General features: G+C 46.0%; 1 long non-coding RNA gene across 1 annotated transcript in view; it reads left to right on the plus strand.

Moving 5' to 3' along the window:
• The first annotated feature begins 2,303 nt into the window (after positions 1 to 2,303).
• The window catches only part of LOC137654326 (uncharacterized), a 46,385-nt gene continuing 22,487 nt past the window's right edge, over positions 2,304 to 26,201 (plus strand). Inside the window, exon 1 of the long non-coding RNA XR_011046592.1 lies at positions 2,304 to 2,446. This is a non-coding gene — a long non-coding RNA (uncharacterized lncRNA). The remainder of the gene's footprint in view (positions 2,447 to 26,201) is intronic.

The raw sequence follows: 26,201 nt of genomic DNA on the forward strand, positions 1-26,201 counted from the left end.
AAAACAACTGTTAAAACAGATAATAGAAAATATAGGACAAAGAAAGGGACGAAAAAAAAATTAAGAATCATAGAAGAAAATTATTCACCGCCTTTGAGATAAATGGACAAGGTATCCCTTATAATGAAAGCAAGGTTAAACTATCAAATCAAATTTCAGGAGGAAATGCACCACTGTGTGTGGCGGGTGAAAGACTATATCATAAATGAAACGGGTAAAAAATTGAGATTCGTGAAAGAAAATTACCAACAGCCTTTTATGAGATAATCCTTAAAAAGGGCAAGGTTAAACATGATCGAACTATTAGCAAGTTGCAGAGGAAGATACACCACTGATGTGTGTGACAGGTTCAAAGAAGGTAATACAGGTTATTTATTTTCATGTCCAAAATTAGGAAAATTAAAAAAAAAGATATATGTGGATATATTGCAAAATCCTAGCGGGGAACTGGTGGTATAAAGTCCGGGCATGGATCTAAAATAGGATTTTAAAATACCAAATTCATTACAATAGGTTGCCAAACTAATAACAAGCTATTTAAATTTTTCATCAAGACCTGTTTATGGTTACAGGACAAAGTTCGATCATAATATTTAAAAGAAGGTTTGCACACATTCTATTAACCAGGAACCACTTGTTCTGAAGACTGCTGTCCCAACAAAGACTATTTGTCGCAACCAACCGCAATAGTCACGCTAGCTGACATACAAGATTTTCACGTTTCCATATGGTATTTAAATTACGCACAAGTAATACCATAACTAAATCTTTCTTACAACAATAATAAGGAAAAGAATAGGGAAGTGGAGAATATGGGGAAAGGAAGAGTACCCCTGAATATAATCCAGTTTATAGTTCAAAGGCAGGTACTCGGGATGGGAAAGATTAAGGAAACAAGGAGAAAGAGAAGAATAAAAGAGAGGGGCAGACCCTCTTGCGGTATTAAGGAATTTAGTTTTTCTTACAGCAAATCTTGGTAGGTGGCTTATATCAAAACCAGGTGTGGAAAGAGAGTTGGTGAATTAAGAGAAACTTCATACTATTAATAACATGTGGGATATGGCCAGTCATCTTTGTGAGAGAAGAAGAGTAAGTTGCCGTACTTAATACCATATTCATATGTAGGTAACGGAAGTTATGTTAATTCACCATGTTTCTAAATCACAAAGAATATTATGTATTTTGGTTAATATGTAGTTATGTACCTTGATATCTACTGAAACTGGAATTCGTTATAAGAAATGGATGAGTGCGGTCAGTTTTGTCATTTATTCTTAATGAGTCAATGACTAATAGGGACTGGGTCATAATAATCTTACTGATAGACTAAAATTTGAGCAGCATTTAATTTTCTAAGCCCATGATTTACTTTTAAGAGACTGATTGTGGTACACTGGGTTTTGCGCATATGTTTTTTACCTTCGCATTTTGGCAGCTTTATGTTTTTGGATGACAATCATTAACTGGTTTTTAAACCAATGAAGTGCTTCCAAATATTTAAGCATAAATTCCCGGATGTTGTTTTACAAGCAAAGACACTTTAGTTTACTGTCTTTGTATTACAAGAGCCACTTTGCAAGAACCATTCCCCCCCCCCCCCCCCCCATCTTAAACTTGTTCACGATTTCACAGTTCCCTCTTCAGTCGCCTATTCACAGTTCACTGTTTTCGTCGTCACTCGTAGCCATTGTCACTACCGACGTTCGAAGACTTTTCAGACCAAGGTATTGAATTTATTTCTAAATATAGTGTAATTTCACATATTTTGGTCACTGATTATGTATAAAACATTCAGTGCTATTATAGTATGCTATCTACTGCCGATTTTACTATCTACCACCCCTCTCTGACTATAGTATGATACCTACTATCAGTCCCTAAGGATACGGTCTACTTGCTAATCCGCCTCTAATAAGGATTATCAATACCGACTTGATAATCTAACCTAACCTTACCTAACTCGACCCAACTTAACCTAACCTAACTTACAAACTGCTTATAATTATGCACCTATGTCCTAATCTTACATAACCTAACCCAACCTACAAACTGCTTATAATTATGCATCCATGTTGTCCTTCCAATAAATATTATTAAACTATCATTATAGTCCAATGAGGATAACATACTGGTGGTAAGTAATCTGTTTGATAATCCTCATCAAACAGGAAGATTACCAATGACGGTAGATAACATACTTTGTGGTAGATCCCATACTATAGTAGAAATTCGACGGTAGATAGCATACTATAATAGCACCAAACATTCTTTGTAGTATATAGCTATTGTTATCCATCTAAAAGAGAAAAAAATACCCCCGAAATGATTGTCGTTCACATGTCGTCCATTTGCCGCTGGCCAAAGGAGCAGTGAGATATTGTTTATTCCCTACGAAAGCAAACGAGGTTGGAGCCTGTACCAATTTTTGATGGACATTGTGATTTTGGTAATTATACCTTAATTGTACGCCACTTACACTAACCATGTACATTTCTAACCGGTTATATTTAGTTTATTATTAAATTCTAACCCAAGATTTCGGTTTCCCCCAGGGATCCCAATAACTTATACATACGTAGATTTGTTAGGACAAATCGTGAACAGGTAGTTTACTCCTATTGAATTGAACAGAAATGATGTGACACTTGAGTAATTACTCCATTTTTTATTTAGTATATATTTTAAATAAATAACAAATGTACACTGATGTCACATACTTTTTGGTTGAATATGTTGTCTGTTCCAGGTCGTTTAGTACCACCTCAACCAACCCCTCCCCTTCCCCCCCCCCCCTTCGGGCAACATATCTTATTTTTTGCTTTCCCAGCATTTAAAGAACCACCTAATTACTGTACAAAAACAGGAGAGCTGCAGGAATGCATAATTTTGGAGTATATGGAGAGCTTGCTCTTGTAAACAAGTACAGAAATCATAAAGGGCAAGATAAAGGTTTGGGGAAAATATATGGTTTATGTATAGCCTATGACTAGAAACTAAGGTAAAGTTTTATTGTATTTTAGATTCTCATTTCGAACAGAAAATATATGTTTTCTCGTAGGAAATGACTTGATTTAACTGAATTTGACTTCATTTCAACCGCAAAGAAACTACAATCAGTTCGAGTAACTTCAAGTAGCCGAACTGGTTGTTTTTGTGGATGAAATGAAGGTGAAAACCAGTTGTCACGTTATTTTCTTCAGTAAAACATATTTCATGTTAGAATGTTTAAATATAATGGCTCTTGTTCAAATTCCGTCCTCACTTGAGTTATCAAGACCGTATGTACTGCGCACGCTAACATTGGCAACGTTACGCTAACATTAGCAATGTTACGCTGACATTGCTAATGTTAGCAATGCTACGCTTATATACCCTTTACACAATATATAAAAAAGTACAAAAGGGTACAGAACCTAATAAACCCACCTAACCTAAGATAGTGGTTCCCCGGTTGCAACCCCTAGCCAGGGCAAGCCCCCGGACCCCCTTCCCAGGTCACAACCCCCGGACCCCCTTCCAAGGTCACAACCCCTATCCAAGGTTCTACCTGCAAATATATAAAATTAATGACTTCTAACCGCAACGACGAAACTTGTGGGTCACTGGGGTGTTGTGACTGTACGTCTTAACTTCTGTATATCCACATCGCCATTTCTTCTTTGTCTTAGCTTAGTATTGCACTTGGGACACTGTAAACGTTGGGCTATTCCATTTTAAGAATTAAGAAAATCAACATTAGAATTCTCCGAAATGTTTTCAAGTATGGATTACTGCAGTCGTTAGAAGTTTCGGAAAATTTACAGTTTCATCCATTATGGGAAATCTATTATAATAATATATTTCCCGAGTAAAGCAAGTCTTTTTTAGTATTTCTGTAAAATATTATCTGTCGCAAATGCCTAGTTCTTCATATATCGACGATCAAACTCACGCTACTCATGTCTTCCTCCCAGATATTTTCTAAGTCTGTTGTTATTGTTGACTGTGTCTTGTATTTGCTTAAATGAGCCCTGTAACCACTATAATCCGCTGACAAACTAGTCCACTATGAAGTCTTACACGTTTGGCCAATCAGAGCGCCTGTCCACTATGACGTCATACATGTTTGGCCAATCACAGCGCGACAATACAACAGCGCCACAATACAATATCTTCCTAGGCATTTCATTTCGTTTTTAGACATGGAGACCATAGAAAGGGCGTCATCTCATGTTGCACAAGAAGTTGAAATTCCATTTTCTTGTCCTGACTGTTTCGTAACTTACAATGAATTTGTTGAAAAACTAGTGCATTTGTGCCAGAGAGACAATTTAATTTTACAAAATAAAAATTGGCCTGCATGTCAAGGAACCTTCCCAACGGCTTCACGTTTTCCTCAAAGCAGCAACACATCTTGATGAACCAACAGTTTAAGGTAAGCTTCATTAATTTATAGAGTATATTATGATGGTGATAGTATAACGATGTATGCAGCAGTACCATCCCTTTGGATTTGGTTTGATGGATGTGTTAGGTAGTGGCCGTAAGGGGGGGGGGGTGGCCTCGCAGGGGTAGGCCTAGGTAGGGGTACAGGGCCCTAGGTTAGGTGGTTGTATTAGGTTCGGTAGTGTCCCAAAATTCACTGTGGCCTTAAGGGGGAGGACAGAGCCCCCCCCCCCCCCCCCGGTAGGCCTAGGTAGTGGTACAGGGTCCCTAGGTAGGGGTACAGAGCCCCTAGGCTAGGTTAGGTGGGTTTATTAGGTTCAGTAGTGCCTTGAAAATCACTGTGACCTTAAGGGGGGGCGGAGGCCCCCCCCCCCCCCCCCGGTAGGGCTAGATAGGGGTATAGGGGGAGGGGTGGTGGAAGGATAAGTATTCATTTATTGCAAATATCTTTTGACCCCCCCCCCACCCAAAACCCCGGTTCCCACCTGGTGTCCCCCATAATTGTTGAGATGAAGTAGGGTCTTTCTGCATTCTAGAACAACTTAGTAAATCTCCAAATCGGATGGTTTGCGGTCAAAATAAACATTAAATTCGTTGGAACTACACTATTTCTGATGCAACAAATATATTTTTATTCCAGTTTCCCCATAATGGATGAAACTGTAAATTTACCGAAGTTTCTATAACTTCCATTGTAAAATACGCAAAAAAGAAGTCACTTGAACTAACAAAGACCTGACTTGGACAAAGGTTTCCACAGAAAGGGGTTTGGGAAATATTAACCCCCCTGTGCAAACTTTACATACATATGGGTTCGTGACTGGTTAACGGAAAAGCAACAGAGTCTAGAGAGTAAAAGTGAATGAACCAGAATGGGAAACTTGTTTATTGTCTAGAGCAAGTATTTAACCCTTTTACCCCCAAAGGACGTACTGGTACGTTTCACAAAACTCATCCCTTCACCCCCATGGACGTACCGGTACGTCCTTGCAAAAAAACTGCCATTTACTTTTTTTTTTTTTTTTGCATATTTTTTATAATTTTTTTGAGAAACTTCAGGGATTTTCCAAGAGAATGAGACCAACCTGACCTCTCTATGACAAAAATTAAGGCTGTTAGAGCAATTTAAAAAAAATATACTGCAAAATAGACTGGGGGTAAAAGAGTCGTGTCAATTCTTGGCATGACAAGGTGATAACAAAATGTATAAAAGTAATATTGCCAGGTAAAATGGAGTGTATGATAAATAATATTTAATGGGAATATAAAATGAGGTGATTTTATAAGATGCCGGTTAATAAAACGAGTAATTCTTGGGTCAAACGTAATATGTATACGAGGGTATTACACAAAAGGAATGGTATAGTTGTACTGGATCAAGTCAAATACTTGATCCAATCGAATATTTAAATGTGGCGGCTGGAGAAGAAGTAATCGTATTGGTGGAGGTGTTGTTTATGCGCTGAAGGTCGAAACCTGCTATGAACAAACGAGAGCGACTACAACCTACCAGTAGAATGTCAACAAATAAATGAAAAACACTGCTAATGTTAGATTAAGCAGCTCAATATTACCGCATTTTTTCATCGGGTTATTATAAATCCAAGAAGGTAATGTATAGAGAAGACAAGGCTTGTTTTACCATTATATATCGTTTCCCCAGTATGTTTTCCTCACTCTAAAGCCTGAGTTCCCACTGGGGATCCCCCATTATCGTGGGATATAGATATATATATTTCTAAAACTATTCATTTGGGACGGGAACGAGTGTCATTTTCAAAGAGCGGAATTTTTTCTATAGAAAAAAGTAGTTTTTCCCCAGGTTACATTGCCCTGTCGTCGTCGGCGCCCACTCGTGTCCGAGTATTGGGTTCTGTCGTTAGCCATCAGCCTCCTATCTTTGGGATGGGTGCTTATGTCTGATGTGGCTGTTAAGTCCTAGTCTGTGGTGGAAGAGTCGCGGAGAGTGTTCACAAGGGAGGGTAGGTGGTGGGCTGGGCTGTTCTAATCGCTCTCTCCTTCTCCTCCTAGCCTCCTCATTTTGTCTCCTCCTCTTCTCGAAGTCCACGGTGCCATGGTGTACTGTACTCCTCCAGGTTTTCCTGTCCCTGGCTGTTTCTTCCCATGAGGAAGGATCGATGTCAGTTAGAGCCAGGGTGCACTTTAGTTTGATCTTTATAGCGCATTTTTGGGGCTCCTGTGGTCTGGTGCCCTGGGTCAGTTTTCCGTAGAATATCTTCTTTGGGAGCCTAGATGGATCCATACTATGCACGTGTCCTATCCAGCGGAGGCAGTGGTTGATGATGGTGGCCTCCACGCTGGTCAGCGAGGCACGTTCTAAGACTTCAATGTTGGTGGTGTGGCTCTCCCAGGGGATTTTCAAGATCTGCCTCAGTTTCATTTGGTGGAAGCGTTCTAGGTTTTTAATATTGCTTCTATATAGCGTCCATGTTTCACATGCATACAGGAGCGTGGAGAGTACTACTGCCCTGAACACCATTATTTTGGTGGTCATTGTCAGTGCGTGGTTGTTAAATACGCGGCAGTTGAGTCGGCCAAAGGCGGAGTGGGCTGCCCTGATCCTGTTCTCCACGTCCTTTTTGCTTGTGGGAGCTGATGTTAGGATGCTCTCTAGGTAGGAGAACTGGTCCACCTGTTCTAACAGTTGGTCATTCACTGTGGTATTGAAGTTTGGGAGCATCAGTCCTGGTGGATGTTGGACGAGGGTCTTTGTTTTGTCTGTATTGACTTGCATCCCAAAACGTTCGTAGGCAGAGTTGTATGCATCAGCTAATGACTGCAGGTCCTCTGCCGTCTGACCTGGGGTGGCATTGTCGTCAGCAGTTCTCACACTGCACACAAGGTGGTCTAGGTTCTGGCGCTGAGTCTAGCGAGGTTGAAAACGCCTCCATCCATGCAGAAACGTAGGTCGACTGAGGGTGTGTCTGGGGAAATCTCATTGAGCATTGCTGCTGTGTATAGCGAGAAACACGTTGGTTCCAGAACACAGCCCTGCTTCAGGCCGCCGTTGATGGGGAATGGGTCTGAAAGAGAGTTCTGGTGGCAGACTCTCCCAACCATTCCATCATGGAGGGCACGCACCAGCTTGACAAAATCGGGTGGGCAGCCTTATCTTTTGAGGACAGCCCACATGGCAGGTCGAGGTACTTTGTCGAAGGCCTTTTTCAAATCCCAGAAGATGAACATTATGGGCTGTTGTTGTACGAGGCTCTTCTCTTGTAGTTGTCGCGCGCAGATCATGTCTATGGTCCCGCGGGACGGTCAAAAGCCGCACTGGGATTCTGGCAGGACGTCATCTGCGAGAATAAGGAGGCTGTCAAGGAGAATCCGAGCGAAAATCTTACTCGCGATGCTTAGCAGTGATATTCCCCGGTAGTTGTTACAGTTCTCCCTGTCTCCCTTCTTGAAGATGGTAATGTTGTTTGCATCGCGGAAGTCACTGGGGAGGGTCTTGGTCTTCCATATTTTCAGCATAAGGAGCATCAAACAGTTCCTCAACCCGGGGCCACCGTGAATGAGGAGCTCCAACGGGATGTTGTTTGGCCCTGGGGCTTTGCCGTGCTTCATGCGCTGCAGGGCCTTGTTGAAGTCCTGGATGGAGGGTGGTAGTGCCATCCAGTGACGGACGGGATGCTGCGGGGTCATTCGCAGGAGATCGTCTGGGGTGTCTGCTTGGTCATTGAGGAGGTTCTCAAAGTGAGACCTCCACCTGGCCAGGATGCCCTCGCTGTCGGTGATGGTCGTGGCCCCATCCGCGTCCTTCAGGCCGCCCACTGATGACCATGTTGGACCGAATATTTCCTTTGTTGCTGCATAGAAGCTGCGCAGGTCACGTTGGTCAGCGAAACTCTGTATTTCTGCAGCTTTTCTTTGCCACCAGGTGTTCTGGGCTTCACGGATCCCTCTTTGGCAACCAGCTTCAGCCACCTTGTGAGCACATTTGTTAGCTGCTGTTGGTTGGTTTTCCAAAGTCAGGTGTGCTTGTCGTTTGGTTTCAATGAGAAGAGAGATGGTAGCGTCATTCTCATCGAACCAATCCTGCCGTTTCTTGGTGGTGTAGCCTAGTGTTTCCTCCGCGGCACGGGCCATGGCGTTTCTGAGGGTGGGCCAGTGGTGCTCAACAGTGGCCTGACCCACAGGGTCTGCGAGGTGTCGTTCGCAGGCCTCCTTGTAGTTCTGTGCCACCTGTGGGTTGCGGAGCTTGCTACAATCAAAGCGTTGGTGTGGTACGCTGTCAGGTGCCCTTCTAGGTGGTCGTAGGGTCGTCACGTAGAGTCGGAAGATGAGGAGTCTGTGGTCCGTCCAGCAGTCGTCCGCTCCGGGCATGGATCGGGTGATGTGGACGTCTCCTCGGTCTCTGGCTCTGGTCAGGACGTAGTCCAGGGTGTGCCAGTGTTTTGACCGTGGGTGTGTCCATGTGGTCTTTTGTCGCCTTGGTAACTGGAAGATGGTGTCTGCACACAGACCCAGTAGGAATTGGCCATTGGCGTTGCAATTTCCAATGCCATGGCGGCCGATGATTCCCTCCCAAAGGCGATGGTCTTTGCCTACTCGGGCATTAAAGTCGCCAAGCACAATGAGTTTGTCGTTGGCGGGCACTGCCTGGATGGTGCGGTTGAGCTGGGTGTAGAAGGCAGCTTTGTCATCATCGGTTGAGGTCATAGTCGGGGCGTAGACAGAGACCAGGGTGAGGTGTCTGTCCCGCGTGATTGGGATGCGGACAGTCATCAGGCGCTCACTGATGGCCTTGGGAGCGAGGTTGTGCTGCTGCACTAGCTGGGAACGGATGGCGAAGCCGACACCGTGGATGCGAGGCTCCTCTAGGGCCTTGCCTTTCCAGAAGATGGTGTAGCCTGTTCCAGCTTCCCTGATGTTGCCCTCTTCGGGTAATCTGGTCTCGCTAAGAGCCGCCACATCAACATTGAAGCGGGCTAGCTCCTTGCAGACGAGGGCTGTACGTCGTTCCGGGCGGTTGGTGTTCGTCACGTCTTGGAGGGTGCGGATGTTCCACGCACATAAGGTTAATATTTTTTTCTTGTTGTTTCGACCGCATTGGTGGGATGTCCGCCAGCCGCGGTGAGCTGACCAGACGGGTTTGCCGTGTCCGATGTTTACCCCACCTTTTCTAGGCCAGCCCAGTCACGGGTCCAGCTGCCGAACTCTGGTGTCATGGCACCGTCACCAGAGAGCGACTGGATCTTAGACTCGCTGCCTGAGTGCAGTTGTGGGCTAAGGGCTTCCAGCTATCCAGGCCTGCCCCCTTCACCCACGGTGCTGTCTCCTCAGGACTTGGTGGTGGTGGTGATGATGATGATGGTGAGAAAGAGATGAAGAAGGGTGGAGGAAACGACAGAATGCCAGTAGCTGGGTATATTGTTTTGGGTGGTCGTGGCTTTGCAACGGCCACGCGCACACACTTGACCCACATCGTTTTCACCGCAGCTCAAGACATGAGACAGGCGGCTTCTCCAATGTTGGTTGCATCGGGCTGCCGGGTTCTTGTTATGTCAAGGCCCGCCTTGTTGCCTGCCCGACAGGCATTACCCTCTTCCGCCGGCGCTGGGAAGCTCCGCCGTTGGGGTCTTGTTTGGTTTGATTTTGGAGTTTTCCTTCTCCTAGCCTTTGCCTATCTAAAATAAAGGAAAAGGCCTATAGGGGTCCAGTCCTGGTCTGGTCTCCCAGAACTGGCCTTAGCGGTATGGTTGAGCCTGCCAGGGTGGATAAACTACCCCACCGCCATTGCCCAGCCCATCATTGAGACACTCAAGCCCCTCTACTGCAGCAAACTGCTGGACCATCAGAGGGGATTGCCCTGTAATACAGTACAATAATACCGAAACTAAAGTATCATCAGTTTACTTTTATTTTTCAATATTAAACTTACCCGATAATCATGTAGCTGTCAACTCCGTTGCCCGACAGAATTCTACGGGAGGGATACGCCAGCTATCACTATACTAGAAGGGGGTGTACTCACCAGCGCCACCTGTGGCCAGGTACTGCAGTACTTCTTGTTGACACCACCTCAATTTTTCCTCTGTCGTGCTTCCGGCAAGACGTTCTTGGATACGCTTATGATTTTGGAGTATTGTTCACGGTTTTTGGTGAAGTATTTCTCTAAGATTTCAGCTATTCGCTATACTGGAAACTTTTCTATCAGCTTAGATAGCTTTTATTTGGTTTTGATTAATGGTTAACGATCTTTTGCTTGATTTGGAATCCCCCTTGACTAGCTCTTTGATTCAAGATGTCTGACCTTTCACAAGCCCCACCCCATAGACGATGTAGGTCTTGTAATAGGCGTATTCCGAAGGCCTCGGTTGATCCTCACACCGCTTGTTCTGACTGTAGGGAAAGACCCTGTCAGTTGGAAGATCGATGTGAGGAATGCGCCGGACTTTCGGAACTTGAATTTGTTCGATTCCTTAAATATTCAACCAAGTTAGAGAGAGAGAGAGTTAGGAGGAGTTCTTCTCGCTCTTCTCTTTTTTCCTCACTCATGATCCTCAACCTTTTCCTCCCCCTGTAGTGGCTACCCCCGAACCTACTATTTGTGCTCAACCTGATATGTCCGATGTTTTGCGTGCCATTCAGGCTTTAGGTGACAAAGTGGAATCGGTGGTTAGTGACCATAAGTCTCTCTTGGCAGACGTCAAAGAGCTTAAGGTCAAAAGTGCAGTGGGAGGTGATAGTGCCAGTGCTGTGCCAAGTGCTAGTGTCAGTGCGGTGCCGAGTGCTAGTGTCAGTGTCAGTGTTGTGCGTGAGGGTACTTCTGTGCGTGCCAGTCGTCCTCCCAGTCCGGGACCTCTTGCAAGCTCCCAAGCCCAGGGGAGAAGCAATGTCGAAGGGCAAAAGGGTTCGGCAGGCCTTGATCGGCGCACAGAAGTATCCTCGGTGGTTGCGGGCGTGTCTTACAGAGACCGTCACTCCCACCCGCAGACGATTGAGCCCTTATTTTGCTCGTCTGCAGAAGAAATGTCGGGGAGAAAACGCTGGACTCAGGTCTCAAGACCTCTTAAACGTAAAGTCCAGACCTCAAGAGTTCTACAACCTGGATGCAGTCATTGGATTAGCTCTGACTCTCCGCTGTCATCAGGTGACTGCACACCTCCTAAGAGAGGTAAGGCGATGCCTCAACAGACCTCATCTTCTGTTAAGGCTTTGCCTCAGCAGACCTTAGCGTCTGTTGACCCCAAGATGACTTTGCTGCAGTCCATGCAGTCACAGCTTGCGGTCTTAATGCGTGAGTTTCAGGCTGAGAAGGTTACACCTCCTCCTGCGAGCGCTCCGCCTCACCGCAGTCCAGTCTGCCAGGCGTACGAAGTTGAGGTTCCTCAGGCTACCTTACCGCGTTCTGAGTTGCCAGTTACCAGCGGTGTGCAGCAACCTCAGCCTTCCTTAAGACAACCTCAACAATGGGAGCAGGAGTCTTATGCCTTACTTCCTCCTCTTCCTCTTGCGGATAGACCATCGAAGCAACAACCTCTTGAGGTACGACAACCTTTTCCATCCATGAGGCAGCCACCTCAGCTCTCGCTGCAGCGACCTCAACTCTCCTCAAGGCGAGAGCCTCAACTCTTAAGGCTAGCACCTCAGGAACCTCAACTCGCGAGACAGGAACTACGTTCTGCGCAGCCACTACCTCAACTCTCGCAGCTCTCACCTCAGGAACCTCAACTCGCTCCTCAGGAACCTGCTACTGCGCATCCGCAACCCTTGCAGCAAGCGCAACTCTTGAGACAGGAAGCTCATGCTAGGAGTCAGCCACCTCAACCCATGCGCCTACCTTCCTCTACTCTTCTTGACCAGTCTTTGCAGCCTGAACCTCAGGTTTTAACTCAGCAACAGAGACTTGAGGATGAAACCACAAGTGTTTATGCACCCGCTTGTTCAGATTCTGCTGTTCAGCATACCGCTGTTACTTTACCTCTCACTTCGCTACACTCTGGTGATGAGGTTTCTGAGGAGGAAGCTGCACACCTTGATCCCTCTTCGGACGTGGAGGAACCCAAGTCTTCTCCTCTACCCATTGACTTTCGTAAGGTCCTGGCTCTTTTCAGAGAGGTATACCCGGACCATTTTGTTTCTGCTACCCCCCGCTCTCCTCCATCTGAGTTTTCGCTGGGCATGCAACCTGTTAAGTCAGCCTATACTAAGCTCGTCTTTGCTAGATCCTCTAAGAGAGCTTTAAGAATATTAGGGGATTGGTTGCAGTCCAAACAGCAACTAGGGAAGACTTCCTTTATGTTCCCACCTACTAAGCTCACTTCTAAGGCGGGCGTATGGTATGCCACAGGAGAGGAACCAGGCTTGGGAGTCCCTGCCTCTGCCCAGGCTGACTTCTCAAGTTTGGTCGACTCTCCTCGTAGATCAGCGATGAGGCGCTCTAAGGTCTGCTGGACCTTTTCCGACTTAGACCACTTCTTAAAGGGTGTATTTCGTGCCTTTGAGATTTTCAATTTTCTCGACTGGTGCCTGGGGGCCTTGAGCAAGAAGACCTCCCCTGCGGACAAGGACTCAGCCATGCTTATAATGTCCTGCATGGATAAAGCAATTCGGGATGGGTCCGGCGAGCTTGCATCAATGTTTGTTTCAGGAGTTCTTAAGAAAAGGGAGCAACTTTGCACTTTTCTTTCTTCCAGCATCACACCTTGTCAAAGGTCCCAACTCCTTTTTGCTCCGCTTTCTAAGTTCTTGTTCCCCGTAGAGCTTATCAAGGATTTGTCTGCGGCCCTGATTCAGAAGGACACTCATGATCTTGTGGCCTCTTCAGCTCGTAAGGCTAAGGTTGCTCCCTCAGTTCCCAGGACTTACCGCACCCCAGTGGCTGATACTCCTGCTACAAGGTTTATTCCGCCCTTTCGTGGCAGAGCCTCCAGCCGAGAAAGCTCCCGTCCAGACTCTTCCAGGAGCAGGTCTAGGAAAGGTCCCAAGACTTCAAAAGGCAAACACTGACTCTCCTCCTCTCCAGACAGCAGTAGGAGCCAGACTCAAGACCTTCTGGCAAGCTTGGGAAAGAAGAGGTGCAGACGCCCAGTCTGTCAGGTGGCTAAGGGAGGGTTACAGGATACCATTCTGCCGCAAACCCCCTCTGACCACTTCTCCCATCAACCTCTCTCCCAACTACAAGGAAAAGGACAAGAGGCTAGCGTTACACCAGGAGGTGTCGCTCCTGTTACAGAAGAAGGCAGTGGTTATAGTCCGGGACTATCAATCCCCGGGCTTCTACAACCGTCTCTTTCTGGTGGCCAAGAAGACAGGAGGTTGGAGACCGGTGCTGGACGTCAGCGCGCTCAATGCTTATGTCACCAAGCAGACGTTCACTATGGAGACGACGAAGTCGGTCCTAGCAGTGGTCAGGCAGGAGGACTGGATGGTCTCGTTGGATCTGAAAGACGCTTACTTTCACGTTCCTATTCATCCAGACTCCCAACCTTTCCTGAGATTTGTTTTTGGAAAGGTTGTGTACCAATTCCAAGCCCTGTGTTTTGGCCTAAGCACAGCTCCTATGGTGTTTACGCATCTGATGAGGAATATTGCAAAATTCCTCCACTTATCGGACATCAGAGCCTCCCTTTATTTAGACGACTGGCTGTTGAGAGCCTCCACGAGTCGTCGCTGTCTGGAGAGTCTCAACTGGACTTTGGACTTGATCAAGGAACTGGGTCTATTAGTCAACTTAGAAAAGTCCCAGCTCATTCCCTCTCTATCCATAGTTTACCTGGGAATGGAGATTCGGAGTCAGGATTTTCGGGCTTTTCCATCGGCCCCAAGGATAAGCCAAGCCCTAGAATGCATCCTGAGCATGCTGAAGAGGAACAGTTGCTCGGTGAGACAGTGGATGAGTCTAACAGGGACCCTGTCATCGTTAGCCCTGTTCGTCGAGTTAGGGAGACTCCACCTCCGCCCTCTCCAATTCCATCTAGCAGCTCATTGGGACAAGGATTTGACGCTAGAAGCAGTCTCTATTCCTGTCACCAAAGAGATGAAGACCACTCTCTTGTGGTGGAAGACCAACCTCCTTCTCAAGGAGGGCCTATCGTTAGCGATTCAGACCCCCAATCTTCATCTCTTCTCGGATGCATCAGACTCGGGCTGGGGCGCGACCTTGAACGGACAGGAATGCTCGGGAACATGGAACAGGGAACAGGAAACGCTCCACATCAACTGCAAGGAGCTGCTGGCAGTTCATATGGCCCTAATGAACTTCAAGTCCCTCCTGCTAGGCAAGGTGGTGGAGGTGAACTCCGACAACACCACAGCCTTAGCTTACATCTCCAAGCAGGGAGGGACCCATTCGAGGAACCTGTACGAGATAGCAAGGGACCTCCTCATTTGGTCAAGAAGTCTAAACCTCACTCTAGTAACGAGGTTCATTCAGGGCAACATGAACGTCTCAGCAGATCGCCTAAGCAGAAAAGATCAAGTCATCCCCACGGAATGGATCCTTCACAAGAGCGTGTGCAACAGACTTTGGACCTTGTGGGGTCAACCTACGATAGATCTGTTTGCCACCTCCATGACCAAGAGGCTTCCTTTGTACTGTTCCCCAGTTCCAGACCCAGCAGCAGTTCATGTGGATGCTTTTCTGCTGAATTGGTCCCATCTCGACCTTTACGCATTCCCACCGTTCAAGATCATCAACAGAGTCATTCAGAAGTTCGTCTCGCACGAAGGGACACGGCTGACGCTGGTTGCTCCCCTTTGGCCTGCAAGAGAATGGTTCACAGAGGTACTACAATGGCTGGTCGACGTTCCCAGGACTCTCCCTCTAAGAGTGGACCTTCTACGTCAACCTCACGTAGACAAGGTACACCCAAACCTCCACGCTCTTCGTCTGACTGCCTTCAGACTGTCGAAAGATTCGCTAGAGCTAGAGGCTTTTCGAAGGAGGCAGCCAGAGCGATTGCCAGAGCAAGGAGGGTATCCACTCGTAGAGTCTACCAATCCAAGTGGGAAGTCTTCCGAAGCTGGTGTAGAGCCAATGCAGTTTCCTCTACCAATACCTCTGTAACCCAAATAGCTGACTTCCTATTACATCTAAGGAATGAGAGATCCCTTTCGGCTCCTACGATTAAAGGGTACAGAAGTATGTTGGCTTCAGTTCTCCGCCACAGAGGTTTGGACCTTTCTTCCAACAAGGACCTTCAAGACATCCTTAAGTCTTTCGAGACTTCTAAAGAACGTCGTTTATCCACTCCAGGCTGGAATCTAGACGTAGTCTTAAGGTTCCTTATGTCTCCTAGGTTCGAACCTCTCCAGTCAGCTTCCTTCAAGGACCTTACCCTCAAGACTTTTCCTCGTCTGCCTTGCAACAGCTAAAAGAGTTAGTGAGGTTCACGCCTTCAGCAAGAACATTGGGTTCACATCCGAATCTGCAACATGTTCTTTACAGCTCGGATTTTTAGCTAAGAATGAACTTCCTTCACGTCCTTGGCCTAGATCGTTTGAAATTCCTAGCCTTTCCAACATGGTGGGTAACGAGCTAGAAAGAGTTCTTTGCCCTGTCAGAGCTCTGAAATATTATCTTAATAGGTCAAAACCTATACGAGGAGTCAGAAGCCTTATGGTGTGCAATCAAGAAACCTTCGATGCCCATGTCCAAAAACGGAGTTTCGTATTATATAAGGCTTCTGATTAGAGAAGCCCATTCTCACATGAAGGATGAAGACCTTGCTTTGCTGAAGGTAAGGACCCACGAAGTGAGAGCCGTAGCCACTTCGATGGCCTTTAATAAGAACCGTTCTCTGCAGAGCATTATGGATGCAACTTATTGGAGGAGCAAGTCAGTGTTTGCATCATTTTATCTTAAAGATGTCCAGTCTCTTTACGAGAACTGCTACACCCTGGGACCATTCGTAGCAGCGAGTGCAGTAGTAGGTGAGGGCTCAGCCACTACATTCTCTTAATCCCATAACCTTTTTTAACCTTTCTCTTGAATGCTTTTATCGTTGTTTTTTGGGTTGTTACGGTAGGCTAAGAAGCCTTCCGCAGCCTTTTTTGATTTGGCGGGTGGTCAATTCATTCTTGAGAAGCGCCTGGGTTAGAGGTTGTGTAGAGGTCCTTTAGTATGGGTTGCAGCCCTGTATACTTTAGCACCTTAGAGTTGATTCAGCCTCCTAAGAGGAACGCTGCGCTCAGTAAGGAAGACAAACTTATTAAAGGCAGAGTAACGGTTCAAGTCGACTTCCTTACCAGGTACTTATTATTTCATTGTTATTCTGAATAACTGATTATATGAAATACGGGATACTTAGCTATCCTTTAGTCATGTACACTGGTTTTCACCCACCCCCCTGGGTGTGAATCAGCTACATGATTATCGGGTAAGTTCAATATTGAAAAATGTTATTTTCATTAGTAAAATAAATTTTTGAATATACTTACCCGATAATCATGATTTAATTGACCCACCCTTCCTCCCCATAGAGAACCAGTGGACCGAGGAAAAATTGAGGTGGTGTCAACAAGAAGTACTGCAGTACCTGGCCACAGGTGGCGCTGGTGAGTACACCCCCTTCTAGTATAGTGATAGCTGGCGTATCCCTCCCGTAGAATTCTGTCGGGCAACGGAGTTGACAGCTACATGATTATCGGGTAAGTATATTCAAAAATTTATTTTACTAATGAAAATAACATTTTGTACGTTTTTTAACATAGGATGCACCATGCTTATGAATGGCAGAGGCAAGGGAAATTGACATTGCCCTAGCAAGCAGGACAATACCCTAGAGATTGGACATTAATACATATGATGGTATTATTATAGAAAAACACTGAAAAGGCTTTACTAATAAAGGAGTGTGATGTTATGTAGAAAAACTCCAGTTTTCTTTGCAAATTACCTTTATTTCTGTCACAAATAAGTAGTTAATTAGCTATTCCCTAATATATCCTACAGTAATGGGGCCCACCCAGTGGGAGCTGGGCTTTTTGTGTGGGGAAAAGTTACTGGCGAATCAATAAATGGTAAAACTAACCGTTTCTTTTCTATTCATTATTCTCTGGAACTCATAATAAATCCATGAAAAATTACACAATATATTAACATTGTTTCCCTGAAATATTTTTTTCACATTTATTTACATTTTACAAACCGCATGTATCGGCTCTTGTTTGTAAAGTGTTGTAAGTGCATTTCCTACCTATCTTTTATGGAAGACCAACATTTTTACTTGTAACTCTACTATAAAGATTGCCATAAAAAAAAAGACTTGGGTGTCACTCCTAAGGTATGGAATTATTTGTGATTTAGTTCAAGAGTTTGTGACCTGGGTAGTGAGGTCCGCTATGTTTGAGACCAGGGAAGAGGTTCTGGAACTTGCCCCCCTTGCTAGGTCTGTGACTTGGGAAGGGGGTTCTAGGGCTTGCCCCCCTGGCTAGGTCTGGGCTGTGATCTAGGAGGGGTTGTTGACATAGAAAAATTGTAAAAGCTCTAACCCCAGTCTGGCGATCACCAGGCAGAGACGTAACCAGTAGGCCAGTTATTATGGGTCGTATCTAGCCACGTTGCTTTTTTTTTTTTTTTTTTGTATATATCTAATTTTCAATATTAAACTTAGCCGGTGATTATATAAGCTGCAGCTCAGCTGCCCGACAGAAAAACTCTACGTTCAAAATACGCCAGCGATCGCTATGCAGGTAGGGGGTGTACATCAACAGCGCCATCTGTCGAGCAGGTACTCAGTACTCAATGTAAACACAGAACTCAATTTTCTCTCTGTCGTGCCACCGGCAAGACCTACTAAATTCGCTGTTGCTTACTGGATTGGTTTTCACATATTTGGTGAAGTACACATTTCTAGTTTTGAGCTTTCGCTTTGCAGACGTTATCTTCAATACATCCTTGCATTCTTTTATTGATTTTGGATTATTTGTTGACGACTTTGGATAGATTTTGAATTCCCCTTTGACTATTTCAAAATGGCTGACCCTTCTCAAGTCCCTAAGTTTAGGAAATGTAATGCCAAGGACTGTTCAAGGCGTCTTCCGAAGGCCTCTATCGATCCTCACACCGTTTGTTCCAATTGTCGGGATAAGGCCTGTCAATTGGAAGATCGATGTGAGGAATGCGTTGGGCTTTCGGAATTCGATTTCATCGAATTCCAGAAATACACACGTAGGCTAGAGAGAGATAGAGTCAGGAGAAGTTCATCTCGCTCCGTTGATATTTCCTCTCCTCATGCCCCACAACCTATTCCTTCCCCTGTAGTGGTTGCTCCTGATCCCCCTTCTAGCACTCAACAACCTTCGATGGCAGATATGATGCGTGCCATCCAGGCTCTGGGTGAGAGAGTCGAGTCATTGGCGAGTGACCGTAACCAACTCATGGCAGACGTCAAGGAGTTGAAGTGTAAGAGTGCTGTGGGTAGTGACAAAGTGAGTGGTAGTGTTGTCGAAAGTGTTATAGATAGTGTTGCGCTTGAGGGTTCGTCTGTTCGTGCCTGTCGTCCTCCCAGTCCGGGACCTCTTGCAAGCTCCCAAGCCCAGGGGAGAAGCAATGTCGTACGACCAAAGGGTTCGAGAGGCTTTAATCAGCGAACAGACGTTCCCTCCGTGGTTTCGGGCGTATCTAACCAAGATCGCCCCACCCACACGAAGACGAGAGAGCCCATTTATTCCTCGTCTGCGGAAGAGGTTTCTCGAAAGAAACTATGGACCAAGGTCTCGCGGCCTCTTAAGCGTAAGTCGGTCCCTTCCGCCCAAGTCCAACGGCCCAGTTGTAGCCACTGGGTCAGTTCGGACTCGCTGCAGTCTTCCGATGACTGCACACCTAAGAGAGGCAAAGCGGTAACGCATCAGGCATTAACACCGCCTGTTGCCGCACCTGCTACTGTAGACCCTAAGTGGTCGTTGCTGCAGTCCATGCAGACACAGTTAACGTCATTGATGCAGGACTTTCGTGCGGAGAAGGTTGACGCTGCACCAACCTCTAGCCTACAACCACCCACGGTTGTGCGTCCAGTGGACGCTGAGGCTACCTTCTCCCGCACTCCAGCTGTGAGAGTCCCGCCACCCATGCGTTCCAGTGTACCCTGCCAGCCGCATGTTGACGTTCAGCGACGCACGGAACCTTCCGTTGACGTTCGCGATTTACAACAACCACCTAAGTTATTTTGTTTTGACGCGGTGCGTCAACCTCCGCAACCCAGTGTGGTTACCACTACTCGCCCACAGCAAACTAGACAGTCAGGAGTAGACGCTTTGCGCCCCCGCGCTGCTATGGTTGTTGCCAGTTCACAGACTGGGCAACAGTTCCATGACGTTGCGTCCGGTCCAGTCACGCATGCACCTGTGCTGCCGGACTTAGCTGACCAGCCGATTCCTACTCCTTTCCCGCTTCCTCCTCAGTTTTCAGACGATGGACTCTCTGATGATGACGACGCTGCACACATTGACGACCCGCATACGGACATCGACAAACCCAAGACCACGCAACCCTCCTTGGACTTTAGGAAAGTTCTTGCTTTGTTCAGGGAGATGTATCCTGATCAGTTTATTTCTGCGGCCCCACGCTCGCCTCCATCTGAGTTCGCTTTAGGCACGCAGTCATCCGCGCCTGCCTTTACGAAGCTCGTCCTCGCCCGCTCGTCTAAGAGAGCTTTACGGGTGTTGGGAGAATGGATGCAGTCCAAGAAGCACCTTGGGAAGACAGCATTTACGTTTCCCCCTGCAAGACTCTCTTCCAGATCGAGCGTCTGGTATGCCACGGGAGAAGTTCTCGGCTTGGGAGTTCCTGCCTCTGCCCAGGGCGACTTCTCAAGTCTAGTAGACTCTCCCCGCAGGCTAGCCATGAGACGCTCTAAGATTTGTTGGTCTCCTTCAGACTTAGACCATCTGTTAAAAGGAGTGTTCAGAGCCTTCGAGGTTTTTAACTTTCTGGATTGGTGTTTGGGAGCGTTGAGCAGGAAGACCTCCCCTTCTGACAAGGAAACTTCCATGTTCATTATGTCCTGCATGGACAAGGCCATACGTGACGGATTCAGTGAGCTTGCGGCTTCGTTCGTTTCCGGGGTCCTCAAGAAACGGGAAAACCTTTGCTCGTTCCTGTCAGCTGGAGTAACTCAGTGTCAGAGATCGGAACTTCTTTTTGCTCCTCTCTCAAAGTGCCTCTTCCCAGAGGAATTGATAAAGGAGATTGCTACCTCCTTGATTCAGAAGGACACCCATGACCTGGTTGCGTCCTCTGCCCGCAAAGCCACCCCTTTGCCTACCGTATCTAGACCCAGGATGGACACTCCAGCGTCCAGATTCATTCCGCCCTTTCGTGGCAGAGCCTCCAGCAGAGGAGGTGCTCGTGCCGAAGGGAGACGCGGGAAGAAGAAAGGTACCAAGTCCTTTAAAGGCAGAGTCTGACTGCCACCTTCTTCAGACAGCAGTGGGAGCCAGACTCAAGAACTTCTGGCAGATCTGGGAGAAAAGGGGTGCAGATGCACAATCTGTGAAGTTGCTAAGAGAGGGGTACAAGATCCCGTTTGTCCGCAAACCCCCTCTAGCGACGTCTCCCATCGATCTCTCTCCCAGGTACAAAGAGGAAGACAAGAGGCTAGCCTTGAAGCAGGAGGTGTCTCTCTTGCTACAAAAGGGAGTGGTAGTCAAAGTCCGGGACCATCAATCCCGGGCTTCTACAACCGTCTTTTCTTAGTGGTAAAGAAGACAGGAGGGTGGAGACCGGTGCTAGACGTCAGTGCGCTGAATGTCTTTGTCACAAAGCAGACGTTCGCCATGGAGACCACAAAGTCAGTTCTAGCAGCGGTCAGAAAGGAAGACTGGATGGTCTCTTTAGACCTAAGGGACGCTTACTTTCACGTCCCCATCCACCCAGAATCCCAACCTTTGCTGAGATTCGTTTACGACAAGGTTGTCTACCAATTTCGAGCCCTGTGCTTTGGCCTAAGCACGGCTCCTCTTGTTTTTACGAGGCTGATGAGGAATATTGCCAAATTCCTGCATTTAGCGGATATCAGAACCTCCCTCTATTTGGACGACTGGCTTCTAAGAGCGTCTTCCAGTCGTCGCTGTCTGGAGAATCTAAAGTGGACTCTAGATCTGATCACGGAATTGGGTCTCCTGGTCAATATGGAAAAGTCCCAACTGGTCCCATCCCAAACTATAGTTTACTTAGGGATGGAGATTCACAGTCAAGCTTTTCGGGCTTTTCCGTCGGCCCCCAGAACAAGTCAAGCCCAGGTATGCATCCAGAACATGCTAAAGAAGAAACGTTGTTCAGTCAGACAGTGGATGAGTCTGATAGGGACGCTATCATCCCTGGAACAGTTCGTTTCGTTAGGGAGACTACACCTCCGTCCCCTGCAATTTCATCGAGCTGTTTACTGGGAAAAGGACAAGACGCTAGAAGCGGTCTCGATCCCCATTTCCGAGAAGATGAAGTCAACACTGACTTGGTGGAAGGACAGTATCAACCTCAGAGAGGGTCTGCCCCTGGCTGTTCAGACCCCCAACCACATTCTCTTCTCGGACGCATCGGACACGGGCTGGGGTGCGACGCTAGACGGTCGGGAATGCTCGGGAACGTGGAACTCGAACCAAAGAGCGTTACACATCAACTGCAAGGAGCTACTGACAGTTCATCTGGCCTTGAAAAGCTTCAAGTCCCTCCTTCAAGGCAAGGTGGTGGAGGTGAACTTGGACAACACCACGGCCTTGGCGTACATCTCCAAGCAAGGAGGGACCCATTCTATGACGTTGTACGAGATCGCAAGGGACCTCCTCACCTGGTCAAGAGATCTAAACCTCTCGCTAGTAACGAGTTTCATACAAGGCAATATGAATGTCATGGCGGATTGCCTCAGTCGGAAGGGTCAAATCATCCCAACAGAATGGACCCTTCACAAGGATGTGTGCAAGAGACTATGGGCCACATGGGGCCAACCTACCATAGATCTCTTCGCAACTTTAAGGACCAAGAGGCTCCCAATATATTGCTCACCGATCCCGGACCCAGCAGCAGTTCATATAGATGCCTTTCTGCTGGATTGGTTCCATCTAGACCTTTATGCATTCCCCCCGTTCAAGATTGTCAACAAGGTACTGCAGAAGTTCGCCTCTCACGAAGGGACAAGGTTGACGTTGGTTGCTCCCCTCTGGCCCGCATGAGAATGGTTCACCGAGGTACTGCAATGGCTGGTGGACGTACCCAGATCTCTTCCTCTAAGAGTGGACCTTCTACGTCAGCCACACGTAAAGAAGGTACACCCAGACCTCCACGCTCTTCGTCTGACTGCCTTCAGACTATCGAAAGACTCTCGAGAGCTAGAGGCTTTTCGAAGGAGGCAGCCAGGGCGATTGCTAGAGCAAGGAGGACATGCACTCTTAGAGTCTACCAGTCGAAGTGGGAAGTCTTCCGAAACTGGTGCAAGTCAGTATCAGTATCCTCAACCAGTACCTCTGTAACCCAAATAGCTGACTTCCTACTATGCCTGAGAAAGGAAAGATATCTTTCAGCTCCCACGATCAAAGGTTACAGAAGCATGTTGGCAGCAGTCTTCCGTCACAGAGGCTTAGATCTTTCTAACAACAAAGATCTACAGGACCTCCTTAAGTCTTTTGAGACCTCGAAGGAGCGTCGTTTGGCTACACCGGGTTGGAATTTAGACGTGGTACTAAGATTCCTTATGTCAGAAAGGTTCGAGCCACTACAATCAGCCTCCTTTAAAGATCTCACTTTAAAGACTCTTTTCCTCGTTTGCCTAGCAACAGCTAAAAGAGTCAGTGAGATACACGCCTTCAGCAGGAACATCAGATTTTCATCTGAAACGGCTACATGTTCTTTACAGCTTGGTTTTCTAGCCAAAAACGAACTACCTTCTCGTCCTTGGCCGAAATCGTTCGATATTCCAAGCCTTTCAAATTTGGTTGGAAATGAACTAGAAAGAGTCTTATGCCCTGTTAGAGCTCTTAAGTTTTATTTAAGACGAACTAAACCTTTACGAGGACAGTCAGAAGCCTTATGGTGTGCTATTAAGAAACCTTCTTTACCTATGTCAAAGAATGCAGTTTCCTATTATATCAGACTGTTGATATGAGAAGCTCATTCCCATCTGAATGAGGAAGACCATGCTTTGCTGAAGGTAAGGACACATGAAGTTAGAGCTGTCGCAACTTCAGTGGCCTTCAAACAAAATAGATCTCTGCAGAGTATAATGGACGCAACCTATTGGAGAAGCAAGTCAGTGTTCGCGTCTTTTTATCTTAAAGATGTCCAGTCTCTTTACGAGAACTGCTACACCCTGGGACCATTCGTAGCAGCGAGTGCAGTAGTGGGTGAGGGCTCAACCACTACATTCCCCTAATTCCATAACCTTTTTAATCTTTCTCTTGAAATGTTTTTTATTGTTGTTTTTATGGGTTGTCCGGAAGGCTAAGAAGCCTTTCGCATCCTGGTTGATTTGGCGGGTGGTCAAATTCTTTTCTTGAGAAGCGCCGAGATTAGAGGTTTTGATGAGGTCCTTTAGTATGGGTTGCAACCCTTGATACTTCAGCTCCTAGGAGTCGCTCAGCATCCTAAGAGGATCGCGAGGCTCAGTAAGGAAGACGTACTTAAAAAAGGCAGAGTAATTGTTCAAGTCGACTTCCTTACCAGGTACTTATTTATTTTATGTTTGTTATTTTGAATAACTGCTAAAATGAAATACAAAATACTTAGCTCATAATAATGTAAACAATTAATGCTGGTCTCTACCCACCCCCCTGGGTGTGAATCAGCTTATATAATCACCGGCTAAGTTTAATATTGAAAAATGTTATTTTTATTAGTAAAATAAATTTTTGAATATACTTACCCGGTGATTATATATTAAAGGACCCTCCCTTCCTCCCCAATAGAGACCCAGTGGACCGAGGAGAAAATTGAGTTCTGTGTTTACATTGAGTACTGAGTACCTGCTCGACAGATGGCGTTGTTGATGTACACCCCCTACCTGCATAGCGATCGCTGGCGTATTTTAAACGTAGAGTTTTTCTGTCGGGCAGCAGAGCTGCAGCTTATATAATCACCGGGTAAGTATATTCAAAAATTTATTTTACTAATAAAAATAACATTTTGGTGTATATAGTCTAGCCACATTGCTCTTTGACCTAATTAGGGTTATTTTGTCCTTGCAGGCAGGAACATTTGTTGTACTGTAGTTTACTTGATTCAACTGTAGATCACTACACATCGGGATATTTTGATCATAACTCTGATATTGAATCATTTTCTCGAACCTTCTTGTGGTTAATCAATTGACTCTAGTTTCCTAAGAGTTCATGGCATAATGTTCCTTTTAAAGAAAAGATTAAAGTATGGTGTTTATTTAAATATTTTGACCTTTTGATAAGGAGTCTGTAAATAAATTTATTAAACTTGGATCAAATGTAGTTAACCTTGCCCATTAGGTTCCATTGAAATTATAATTGGATAAATGACTTCACATTTACATAAGCCACCTTATTTTATTCTTGGAACCAACAACAAATTAAAAAGTTACACTGGGAAGTAGTGGCAGGTAGGCCCCTCCCACCCAACAAGTAACACTACAGTCACTTTGATTTCACCCGCTGGAGCATTTTTACCGTTTGCTCTTTTTTATTTGGAATAATTGATCTTGCAGACAGACGTATTGAGGGATATCAATAGAAATCATTGATAGGCAGTTTCTTGGCAACTGGATTTGTGGTGAAGTTTCCTGTGCTAACCATTCTTATCCAACATAGTTATTCTCCAGTTTTCACAGAATCATATTGTAATAAGCTTTACTGGTGAGCCATGGTACCGAGTTGGGTCAACCTTTCATAGAATCCCACCCAGTGCTTTCATTTTAGTTGGTTTTACTCGAATAAAACACATCTCCAACGCTTCTGATGCCTCTACTAGATTTCTCCAGTCATCACTATCTTGAGGTTTTAAATCAATACTCTGTTCATCATCAATTTTATGTAGGTCTGTGTCTTCCAACTCTTGTACCCTGTAGAGCCCAGTTAAACATTTGGTGAACTAATCTCTAAGGATGTGCAATGAGCATGCCCAAACCATCTCCATCATCTCAACCACGTATGGCACTCTAGTAATCTTTTACAGTTTCATTTCTGAGCTTGCCCTGCCATTTTAAACAGAAGACTTACCTGGTAGTTATATAAGGGATTTTGACGTAGGAAAAATCTATTTCTGGGCGAGGGACCTGTGCCGCCCAGTGAATAAGCTCCATTTAGCACTTATTCTTAGGTAATTTACTGCTAAATATACCAGAGAAAAAATGTAAAGGAGTGCTAGGTTAACTAGCTCGCTCACCTATTGGTGTCGGTATAAAATTGGGCGTATAATCCAGAGGTCCCGCGCTATTTAGATTCATCCACGACAAAGACCCCAATAGAGGAGAGCCGTTCAACCTCACTCGGCACCACCAACTCTGCATCCGCTCAGAACCCAACTCCTTAGCACCCAAAGTTTGGGGACTCCAAGGGAGAGGAGCTGGGAGGGTTCACTGGGCGGCACAGGTCCCTCGCCCAGAAATAGATTTTTCCTACGTCAAAATCCCTTTTCTGGGCTCGAACCTGTGCCGCCCAGTGAATCTATACAAGAGAAATGTCACCAAACTTGCAAAATAAAGGAAAACATAAGCGTAACGAAAATACAAGATGCTTTAATCAGAGATGAGTGCCAAAAAACAATTATAAGGGTGTCTTAAAAGGAACATAAATCCACTTGGTAGAACAACTGACAAATAAGGTATAATAATGCCGTGAGTGATAATATA

The sequence above is a fragment of the Palaemon carinicauda genome, chromosome 15 (genome assembly GCF_036898095.1).
Source record: "Palaemon carinicauda isolate YSFRI2023 chromosome 15, ASM3689809v2, whole genome shotgun sequence".
NCBI lineage: Eukaryota > Metazoa > Arthropoda > Malacostraca > Decapoda > Palaemonidae > Palaemon > Palaemon carinicauda.